At 41.9% G+C, this 12,000-nt stretch overlaps 4 protein-coding genes across 4 annotated transcripts in view; 3 read left to right on the forward strand and 1 right to left on the reverse strand.

Moving 5' to 3' along the window:
- Nucleotides 1–12,000, reverse strand: part of LOC126563291 (40S ribosomal protein S24) — a 478,430-nt gene that overhangs the window by 146,036 nt on the left and 320,394 nt on the right. The gene's annotated exons all lie outside the window — the stretch shown is intronic.
- The window catches only part of LOC126563401 (U6 snRNA-associated Sm-like protein LSm2), a 507,910-nt gene that overhangs the window by 145,853 nt on the left and 350,057 nt on the right, over nucleotides 1–12,000 (forward strand). The gene's annotated exons all lie outside the window — the stretch shown is intronic.
- LOC126563349 (uncharacterized) overlaps nucleotides 38–12,000 on the forward strand; it is a 147,122-nt gene continuing 135,159 nt past the window's right edge. The window contains exon 1 of the mRNA XM_050219985.1: nucleotides 38–42. The gene's annotated coding sequence lies outside the window, so the exon portion shown is untranslated. The remainder of the gene's footprint in view (nucleotides 43–12,000) is intronic.
- The window catches only part of LOC126561488 (uncharacterized), a 581,387-nt gene continuing 581,360 nt past the window's right edge, over nucleotides 11,974–12,000 (forward strand). The window contains exon 1 of the mRNA XM_050217664.1: nucleotides 11,974–11,978. The gene's annotated coding sequence lies outside the window, so the exon portion shown is untranslated. The remainder of the gene's footprint in view (nucleotides 11,979–12,000) is intronic.

Genomic DNA, 12,000 nt, shown 5'->3' on the forward strand with positions numbered 1-12,000 from the left:
GAAAAAGGGGTGGATAAATAAAGGGAAACGAGAGACGATAATGTATATTTATATGTCATTGAAAAATGACAAATATCGTTCAATCTTCGCTGTTTGATCTTCTACTCGCGAGCTCAGCCGCAGCAGCTGACTGTTTCGAGCAGGCGTCAAACGTCAACGTCCTCGAACGCAAACCGTTTTCCAATGCGATTTACTTCCATTTGCATCATTCCGTCACACCCTACGCCTCCTATCGTTTTATCCAAACAACAAGCTTATTGGCTTTGTCCTCAGTTTGCGTACGCAAAACCACGAACGCGCGAACGAGCAGAAAAGATGAATCGTAAAAGTTCCTTCCTTTATTGCATCACTCTTCACAATCACAAACACACCGGCCAAAGGGACGTTTCAACGGATGGAAAAATGTGCTGGAAAATGGTTCGGCACTGTACTATTTGTTGGGAGGGGACGTAAAACATACAGCACACAGCACGCGAGGATAGAAAAAGCGAAAAAGAGCAATGCTCCAGTGTCAAAAAAGATGGGAAAAACTTGTCGAGAAGCCAAGGCAGGAACAAAATATGGCCCTGTGCGATGTGGATTTGTCCGTGTGTTTGTGTGTGACTTTTGTCTGGAGCAGCAGCAGCAACGGTTGCATGCTTGTCTTATTTCCTTCCGTGGATTTTATTTTTTTTCCTACTGTCAAGCGCCCTCTCCGGGTTTCCTTGGCTTTCTTTTTTGGGTAGGATGCGATACGCAAAGTGCCGGAATTCCATTTAGTATTTTATGCGCTTCCTTTTCTTCTATTCTTGATTCTTGGTGCCAGCGGAGGAGTAGTAGCCTCGAATCTTCTACGATGCTTTCAGGGCACATCCTGCATGTCTCGAAATAAAACAATGTTTGGCATACATGAATGTGCATTTTTTCTATGAAGAATTTCAGATTTGTTGTGGTAGACAAAAAATATTCCTTGTACTTTTTATCGAAGTATCAGGCTTATTGTGTTCTAAAACTGTTACGTTTCTTTAATAATAAGAAATACAGGTTAAAACGATGTTTTTTTGTACTATAAAATTGTTTTCTATTGTTTTATTTATTTTATCCACCTGCAATCATCATCATCTAAACATTTTTCACAAGATACGTACATCAAACAGAACTCCACTTCCTGAGGAACGTTTTTCCTTCCGATTCCAATATTTTTATCCACTGGTGTGTCGCAATGCAACGTACAAAACCAAAGGACCGATTCGTCCTATTTATGAAGGAAAACACAATAGAACACTCACTGCCTCACAACTCACTGCACATCACCATACTGAGTCGCGTACACAATTTGTAAAGCCTTCGAGCTGCAGGAACGTTCAACAGATTGTACACACAAATACACAGCACACACACACACAACCATACACCGCTACACGCACTCAAATCCTGTACCGGATGGAATAGACACAATTACACATTATGTTACTTTGCACCGACGCTTTCTTTCCACCCATTCATAGGCTTCACTCATTTATTTCCACTCCCGCAGCGATTGTTGTGGCGTTGCCGACGTACCCAGTACGGATGGAAGGGAAACAAAATGGAATCTCATAACAATTCGTAAGGACGAATGCGAATGAAGCAGCAAGCGGGTGATGGTTTTGCTGACTGTAAGATGTATTTCTTTCATTAGCTGCTCTTGATTTCACATTAACGAGGTAATGCGTTCGGTTGGGGGACAAATGAGCTTCAATCTTTTGTAAATAAAGTTGAACGGTAACGTTTGGTACCATTCCAATATTTAGTGTTTAGTACAGAATTGAGGAAACACAGCAAAATAAAATAAATATTCTGTAAAATTACAACCCCTATTGTTTCATGTGAGTCGCATACAAGAATCATATTCCTTGCGATTCCCAACAGAACGATTACATTTCTCCTTTAAAGCTAAACTTTATGCATCCTTCCTTTCTGTACTTTGCACCGCTTGCTCACCACATCACTCACTCACTCACACAAGAAGCTCTTTAATCAGCCAGTTTAAGCACCTGTAATCACACGTACATAAAAAAACATACACACACACAACGAGTATCCTTTGCCAGCGCTTTGCATTACTTTTTAAACTCAACCACTACTCCTTTCCAGGTGCGTTTGCCACAAATTTTCACATATTCGCCTACCGACTAAAGCTTTTCGGTGTTGGCCTCACATTCCTTTACAAAACATTACACCGTGCTCACTGCGTGCTTCCATTAAAGCACACGTCTTCACTATGGACGCACCTTTTACCGTTTTGTGGGGTTACGAGGGATACGAGACGAGCAAGAATATTGTAATGCAGCAAGAACACCAGCTACTAACTCCGATATCACCACCAACACCAGTTATTTCTTGTACCCTTTACCGTCAGCCACAGCGTTACGGTCAGCGTACAGCAAATGGTTGCCCCCGGGGTGAACACAGTGTGAAAAATTTCCAACCATCAATGGCCACGGTCAACACACTACTGGCCGTGTTCGGTACGGGACGATTTTTATCAACCAACTACACCGATAACGCAACAGTACGGGGGCTACCTAGAAGAGAGTTTTGATATCTCTCGCGGGAATGTGTTTGTTGTGTTAGTGTTGGTGAGGTTGAATGGTTTTCACTCAAGGGAGCCAAAGAAGAGATATCTGAAGCTTTGAGAGAGCTTTTCTACGCTTGGAAGCGATTCAATTTGGGGAAATTGACTGTGGATGAACTGTGAGTTGTCTTGGTGAGTTCTTGAGTGAAAAAAGGATTCTACTTATATTTGTTTCAAACTGATGTGATGTATGGTTGTTTTGTAGGCTCCTGTAAGTATATAAAATAAAATAAATATCTTATAATAATGTTAGGTAGCATATAAGAGGAAAGTAACATCACATCACATTCCACCGTTGTTATGAAATGAAAAGATATTTCGATCAACAGGAATGTGAACCGTTATTTGAGTTACCAAAAGTATACCAGAATAAAAAACAAATCACTCAAAAGCAATAGAACCATGAATCTGTAGCAGCTGCACTTGAGAAGTATGGCAATGAATTTCCACTCGATTTCCAAAATTTCACTCAGAACATGTCTGAGTGTGTTTTCGCGCTCATCGGAAAAGTAGGTCGAATGTAACAATGATGATTCTCCCGAATTTTTGTCATCCCTTTTCATTTCTCTTCCCCGCCTGCCCTCCCGCACAGTTGTTTATTTCATCCAACTACTCTTAACGTTCTACGCTGGTAGCATTCCTTGGTGGGAGCTTGTATAGATCGATACGGGAATGTGATGGGAGTGAGCTTTTATTCGATTGATAACGCATTTACTGCTGGAACTGAAGGAATGATAACACGCACATACCCAGAAAAGGTAAGAGAAATGAGAAGCAAATAGAAAGATCGTTTCCTTAGAAGAGCCGTCTCGATATCGGTTAAAAGAACAGGCGCCCAGGTGTTGTGAGAGGTGAAAATCTCTGTCTCAAAACCGAGACTTTCAAGTTGTATGTACGTTGATGGTGAAAAGAAACAGATATATTGGAAAGAGGAGCTATTTTCAGAATAAATGCAAACATGTCACTAAAAGCTTGTATCGATCAGGTAAAAAAACTTATTAATTTAATCTATCAAGCATCGAAAATAAATAAATGCACTACTGGTTACAATTACCTGCACATGCCGTCGATTTCCAACGTTAGATAGTTTGTGTGAGGTGAAATACGATACTTGATAATGATAAAGATAATGATGTGTTTTTGTATTCAACGCGTAACAAACGTTTCCAGTGAGTACAAATCCGCAACTGAACGCTGCTGTGCTTAACCAATGGACTCGAGATGCTTGAATAATGTTCATGATTGAAATGTGACAGTCTCAGCTTATTGAGCACGGCTTGAAAATTACCATCATGCAATCGCTAAAAACAAAAACAATGTTCCGGAACAGCCAATTTCATCCAAAGTAAAATTACCTTAAGGTACTCAACTTCGTTTTCTGTTCGTTAAGCACACAATTGTAACATTGCAAATGCACGTACGATGTGTGATATGTGCTGGTGGAAAAAAAACTCCGCGGATATAGGGGGAAAACGGGCCATTCGACCGACCCACCACCCTATTGCCAGACACAATCAAACCATCCCGATCGTGCTGGCAGCAACGTTGGCAGGCATGGGAATGCATAAATTAAAATTAAATTAACATTTCTCTATTTAATCAAGCTCAGCTCGATGAATCTACCCGTTGCCGATATGTTTTTTTTTTTTGCACCATTTTGCTGCGGGAAAGGAGTTTACCGTTTCTTTCTGCCCGTTATGGAGACACATGTGAAGCGGGTCCTTTTTTGTGTCCCCGTCTGTCGCTGCATCCCACTGATGAAGAAACCACAACCACATCTTCTCTGCTTGCAGGAAGTTTGGTTAACGGGTTGTTCTTTTACTTTCCGTTTTTCGCACAGAAGCCGCCCTTCGCTAACCGCACCAGAAGCGTATGGAATCGAAGGATATTTTACTGATGCTATCAAGCCATGGCAGGGGTTCAGTATTCCGGGACTTCCAGCGTCATTTCGAAAATAGTCGTTAAAGAGAAGGAAAATCCCAACCAAACCCCGGGTCGGGTTTACCTTGCACGCGCACACACACACATATAGGTAGCTTTTGGGGAAGGGAAAGTTGTCTAATTTTCCCACCGATTTTACGGTACTTCATACCCGTACGTAGCATGACGAATGGGTTTCAGCCTTTCGCTTCAGGAAGTATGGGCAGGAACGGATACAAACTGAATCGAAAGCATATCCTGTCTGCCCGCCTGCCTGATGGGTGCGCTCACGACAAAAGCCGGTTAAAGGTTACGACGACGGGGAAAACCGCTCGTCCCAGTAGCTTTTACTTCCTTCTCCCTTTAGCTACTAATTTTGGGGAAAAATCTTCCCACGACCGGCTTGGCAGGACCAAACTTTATCCTGGGTAGTGCGTTCGCATACCTTTACTCCGAAATGGCTTTGAGAGGTATTTGTTCACCATCACCGTTCGAAAAGAAAACGCAACCCACTACGCTTTCCGTTGTGACGATGACGACGACGATGACATCCAACAGCGAGAGTCGATGGTCTGAAGGATTTAATTCAATAAAGAAAAACATTGTCACGAAAACGAAACGTAGGCAGGCAAAAGCAGGAGTCCTGAGAAGGTGGTGTTTGTGTGTGCGTGTGTAGGTGTATGGATTTTTGGATGTATGAAGTCCGTGACCTGGATTACGCTTCGGTATTATCAGCTGCATGGAATAGGCGGGAAAAAGGAAATTCCCTCATCCCATCTCGATTATGTGGATGAGTAAGGAGAACTGGGAACATTCAAGGTCTGTGTGACCTTTTTTCCATCCCCCCACAACAAACTAAAGGCAAAAGGAGAAAACCAGACGGTGGGAAAACAGCGCCGTCCCTTAGTAGTACACGGAGGCAGGGCTAGAATTCTAATTTACCTCGGGTGACAGTCATCATCCTTCTGATTCGGATGCGTTGAGTTTTTCGGGCATGCCATGTACTAACTGCCGAACGCAAGCTTCAGGCTAAAGGATGACAACCCAAACTCACACACACGCACAAAAACACCCAAATGTCCTTATTCATTGTTGGTTTGCGTTTCTTTTCTGCTGTACCCCCATTACGACTTGCCTTTCTTTCGGGGAAAAGCGTCTAGGGTGTGCGAGTGTCTACTTGGTATACCGAGCGCATCCTCGAACCCAGAGCTACGAAGCCAATTTCCTATCTCTGTCCCGAAAAAAAAACCTGCGTGAGTGGAAGTTAATGAAGTGCACGGTCGGTGCCGAGGGAACAAGACACTTAAATTAACCTTCCGAAAAGGAAAAAAAATAATAGGCAGACCTGCAAGCACACGCGATGGATTCGTACTCCGTAAGACTTCCATGGAGTGTTCGTAGAAACTTCCCGCACAATGAGAAAGGAATGTTTTTCGAAAGGAATGAAGCGATCTCGTAATGCTTGTAATTTGACGTTGGGTGTTTAGTTTAGAGCGTAGGTACGGGATGCTATTCAGTAAGGTGACGATGCCGGTTTCGTTACTCAGACACATGGCTCACTGCGGTACTGTAGTGCTGTGTTGACATGTGGTAGAAGTATACGGGGTCAGCTCAGTCACACGCACCATAATGGTAATTCGGAAGTAATTGTTTCCGGTTCCGGTTGCTTGCGTTGAGGATTCGGGATTCGGAATTGGTTGGTCAGACACAGCTGGCAGCACTAATTCTTGTGGTAAGGTAAGCAAAGGATGGAATCCTGAACAGACAGCACAACGATTAGCTTCATTGATCGTGACAGCGTCTTGTGTTCTGTGGTTTGCGCTTAACAAACTGTAGTTTAATATATTATTGATTTTTAATGCAGGTTTTCTGAGGACCTTTTTATAGCGATGCGGGTTTATTCGAACTTTATTGAACAAAGGGTAAATATATTTCTTAATATATAGTTAGGATTGGGATATCAGTTGCGTAGTGGTATTACATTTTTTGAAACATTGCAAACAGTTGTTTGCAACAAACTGCTAAAGCAGTTGTTGGAGCAATTGTTGAAATGAATTAAAATGTTTTTGCAAAATGCTGCTAAAAAGAGAACACATTTAATTTCCTCGTAAAGCTATACTATAAGTACCAAAATATCTGAACGCTTTGAAGCTAATAAGCTTCATGACAGGCCAGTATACGTGTTGCATTGCAATCCTTTTGCTCTCTCACAAAAAAAAAAGACATAAACTCTTTGTGAAAACATTGTACCACACGTTGCGATTCAAGTGCATCCAGATGCAGCAGTGCCCTGGCAGCCGGAAGTGCGGAAGGAAGAAGCAGCATGCAGGAAGTTCTCTCCCGAGAGGAAGAAACTTCCTACCTGCTTCGTACCATCACACTTCCATTTGCAGGGAAAATTGGTTCAGAGTGAAAATGAATAGATGATGACTGATGTAATTACGCTCTAAATGGATGCCTGGGGCCAATTGGGGTGTGCTGTGTAGATGAGTTTTCCGCATCAACCGGTGGAGTGGTGGTTGGGTGGTACGTTGTACTATACTACTACTGCTATCGTGGAGTAACGTTCATTATTCTGCCCAGACAATGCAATGGGATATTTTTGCTGTTTCTTTCAGTAAGGAGGGGCGATCGAGTTTTTTGCTTGCTTCATTGAATGTGTTGCACTGAGATGGTCTTTGGTATGGATTTATAAATCAGAATTTTTCCTACAAACCTCTGAAACTAGTTTATACAAAGAGGTGATAAAAAACTGATATATTTAATTATTTATTTTATTAATTTTAAAGTATGACGGCTGGCGCTGTATTATCCTTTGTATTTCATTATAAAGTAGATATTTTTTATGTTATGATAATAATATAATTTTATGTTGATCTCATACCTTTTTACATCCAACCGCCGATCTATTTCACATAAAGGGGTTTTACGTTCTGCCGATGAAATAGACCATGCTCAGTAGCCATCGGAATATCCACACTCGACTTGGTACACTGGTAGTTTCCAAGGCCCTTCGAAAAGTCCGACAATAGCCCGATCTCAAGACATTCATTTCTAACGGTCGATTTCACCATCACCAACCGTGGCTACAAGGATGCTTGATCCTGCTGCTTTGTGTTTGTTGGGAAAGCAGATTTTCTTGCGCACAGAAACACACACAAACACACACATTCGGTCTGGCAAAAGACGATGAAAGCTCGAAACGTGGTAAAAGGAACACTGAGAAGCTAAACGTTAAACCACCAACACACCCAAAGAAGGTGGAAAAAAACGAGCCGGAAAAGATAAACACACAACGGATCTTTTTTGAATGAAGAGACCATCGACGGAAGGATCTCTTTATCTTTTCTTCAAAGCACCACTACCCAACAACCTACTCACAGCTCATTCGTACCGTGCCGAGGTTTAGTGTAAATGGATAAGCAATAGAAGAGGATGCGTCTGTTCGGTCCGTCCTGTGCCACAAACAATAGTGAGTCCTCGAGTACGGAAGAAATCCCACTGAAAAGTGAAGAAGGGTGTGTATCAAAAGCACGGACGGATAACTAAAACAAATCGTCCCATTTTGTCCGCATTAAGCTGCAGCTCCAAACGAAGGTGGGACACAAGGGCACAGGGAAATGGTTTCACGATTTTCCGCTGCTTCAAGTATTATCTTCACATCCCCAAATGGCTGGACGATAAGAAGCCTTTTGCGAAAAAGGGACCCTCAAAGTGTCCCGTATCGTTAAAGGGTTTAACGGAACACTCTCCTTATATTTCATGCGAAACCGAAGCTTTGGTTAGAATGAGCGTTCCGAGTGCAAAACTAGATTCAAGAGAATATGGTGTCAAAAAAAGGAAAAAAACAAACTTCTTTCACACACAAACACATGCACTCTAAGCCAAACTAACCCAAACAATAAGCATGGTTCACTCTAGGAAGGGCAACCAACCAACCATGTTTGTGAGAAAGCGCTCGAGACAAGTTTTCAATAGCCCAAGCTTCGAGATGTTATGCTTGTCGAGTGGCTGCCACTTGCTCTGATGAGTCACATTTGAGCGAAGATGGTGGTAAATGGGGATAGGCACGGAAAACAGTTGGTCCCGGGTTCCAGCGTTAGATGCCGACAAGATCCGGAGAGTTACGCCCAAGTAAAGGATGCATAACGGAAGGAAACGCTGTCTTAGCCGACGCTGTCAGATGCATTGATATCAATTACTCTTGTAGCTTCGAGGGCTAAGTCATGAGAGTATTCGGTTAGTTCTAGCACTTGAAAATGGCAAATAGGATTTGCAACTTAGAGGCGCAATATATTGCATGCAATTGTAAAGAAAAATTAGCAAACTCGGACTCTGTGAAAAAAACCAAGCAAATGTTGCTTTCCTTTTGCTTTGTTCATGGGATTAAATTATTCAAATAAAAAGTAGGTTTTTCTTCTCATTCCAACAATGTTTTATGAATAATCAAACAATGTTTCACGAAGATACAATTATTACAGCAATTGTAACGGTCCATCGAAGCTTTACATCAAGTATTGTCGACCTGAAGCACTAAACGAGCGGTAATTTTACTTAAATCATCATATGTACGGATACTTTGGGACTGGGACGGTTATAAAATTCTATCTGGATCTGGTCCCCTGTTACGCAAAACTGACTATCTAGCTGTGGGAAAATCAAGACCAACATTGTCAAAAGACATACAAACCCAATCGAGTTTAATTTGTCAAATAAGGAGAGACGAAAACTTTAGTTAACAAAATATTTTAAAATCAATCGTATTAACCTTCGAGGGTGCCCGAGAAAACTTTTTGCAGAATAATTGCGAAAATACTCCTATATTTACATTTTGTAGCCGACACACAAACTGATTTAAGATTGCACTTTAAAATCTCTCTAATCACCGTATTCTTTCCCGAACAACAAACAATTTAAATTTGAAGCAGCAAGTGTATACATTTGTCAAACTTTCATGAAGTACCAATCGTATGCGGGTCAACCGCACAATAGAATAGACAACTTTTTCCTGGCTTGCGGAAAACATCACCATTCTAAAAGTACGGTCCCGTTCTGGACGCTCACAACACAAGTTACTGTTGACATAAGAAGACATCCCTTGCAAACACCAGAGTGGTCAAGTCTTGGATAGTCTATGTCCAACTTTCCCGTAACCCGGTACTACAAAACCGCAACTTTCCATCATTTAACGTCACCTTCTGACCCTGAAGTTGAAGCTCATCAACTGACCGCAATCGGGTCGTAGGGTTTCTGCCCCGTCCACCCCTATCCCGGCATCCCGGCAACTGGTAAAGGACATTGTTTCAACAACTGATAGCCGACTTTCCCTGGAAATATCTAGTCGTCAGCACCCGCAACAACCACCCAATCCAATCGCAATGAAGCATCACGCTAACCCAAAAAACATGTGTCCTCTCTACGTTGGGTTTGAAATGTGGAACAAACACTGCAACGACCGCTACGACATTCCGTCGTGTTATTGCATTCGTCCCTTAGTTGGATGGAAATCGGCGTTATGCTGGGTTGGGGAGAAGCATTTCGAAACAACCGGAACTACCGGTAATGATGGTGCTGCTTATAGCCGTAGGAAGTTTCGGAACGAAGTTTGAGCAACCGTTGTGCTGCACCGTACTCGTACATCCTTCTTGACAAGAAACAATGGCATCGGAAGTTTCGAAATGCAACCGGTGAAATGCAGCCACATCATAAAGTTGCACCCTTTCGCCATCCCTGTATGTGTGTGTGTGTGTGCGCCTTCGGTCAAGTTTAGGTCGCCCTTTTGGGGACGAGGTTTCGATACACCATCTTACCAAAGATGCTCGTTCGATTTGCACTGCACAGTGGCAGTGTTTGACATGGTTTCGATTCATTCCGAAGGTTGAGTCCCTAATGGAAGCAAGCGCGTCTGATGTGGCTTTCGGAAGGTGGGTCACCATATCGAGTTCGGTGCAATGCAATGCATTAGCTTGCTTTTGCCTTTTGTTCCTTTTTCAAGAGCACCATACAATGGAACCGATGACGGAAGGCTCTATTCTTGCTGTGTTGTACTGGGTATGAGATACTTGAACTTGTTTCGATATGATTGACGGGTCGAATGATGTATCGGATTGGAATAGGTCCGGAGAGTGGGAGTTTGGGCCACTCTTTGCCTCGTGTGAGTAAGCTGTTCCCATGTGACACATGACATGTCGGCGATGTGTTTCATTTCAGGATCTGATGAGCCACCATAATGAGAATGGGCTCAATTTTGACATCTTGAACGAAAGGTCGGCTTCATTAGTTTGACCGCATTAAGGCATAATTATGGGAAATTTCAAAGATCATCTGAAAGAGGACGTTGAAAAGCTAATTAGCTCTAAGTAAACCATGATAATTTTTTAATAGGATAGTCTTCAATCAATCGATGAAAGTTATCTCTAAAAATTAAAATAGGGTTTTATAAGACTTAAATATTTATTTACTTTAAATTTTCCTTTCCTTCTTCATTCTCTGGCTGCTTCTGGACTTAACATTGATTTCATCCCTCTATAATGCATTTGTTTTTTGTTGTATTGTTATTTTCAGAGGCTAAAGGCTCCTATTATTTGGAATATGTAGCCACAATGAAATTTATTTTGCTTAGAATTTTCTGTTTTCATAGTGTGTTCTAATATTTTATTCAATTTATTTATTATTCATGTAGGATTGTCAATTCACCTCATATTTCTAGATATTAACAGGAGTTTATTTAATTATAAATTTTGTTTTAAACGTGTTTTATTTCTATTTTTATGCTGTAAACCTTTAATAAGTTCTGAATTAAAATATTTCCTTTCGTGGCTTTTTTTTGCATTATTCATTTCTTTTCTATTAATATTCCTTGCACCAATTAGTTTGTCCAGCATTCTATTCCAAGCACGCTTCCCGGCATCAGCGCACATGATGATGAAAGTTTCTTGTTTTTTTTTGTTACGATGCCAAGTTAATCACCATACCGTACCGTACTGGTCACAGCGACCAGACAACATGTCAACCCAACGCCAACGAGTTTCATCATGTTACGCAATGTCTCATTCTGGACCATGCTGCACGTGTTTCATGTTTTCAAAGAATTCACCAACATTGTAGTGGGGGAGAAAGCAACCCTCCCCTCGTCCCTTCCCTTACCATTGGAAGAGACCGTTCGTACGCATTCTGTGAATGGCCGAGAAGAAGACTCATTACGACCATCGTGTAGCTATCGTCAGGACGGCTGCAATTTCACACACTCGGTTGCATCGCAAAACATCTTTCTGCACCAATTATGTCCGCTAAAGTGCCATCGGATGGCATCTGATGGAAGCACTTGGCTAAGCTTCTCTCCCGAGGGCGTTGGAGGAAAGATAGACGGGCCGAGCTTTTGTTGCGTTCGACGACGAAACATACTTTGATGATCGTTTGCTAGTGCTACTTAGAAGAATCTCGACGCATTCAGGCAGACAGTGAGAAAAATGTCTTCCTTGCAG

The sequence above is a fragment of the Anopheles maculipalpis genome, chromosome 3RL (genome assembly GCF_943734695.1).
Source record: "Anopheles maculipalpis chromosome 3RL, idAnoMacuDA_375_x, whole genome shotgun sequence".
NCBI classification, from domain to species: Eukaryota; Metazoa; Arthropoda; class Insecta; order Diptera; family Culicidae; genus Anopheles; species Anopheles maculipalpis.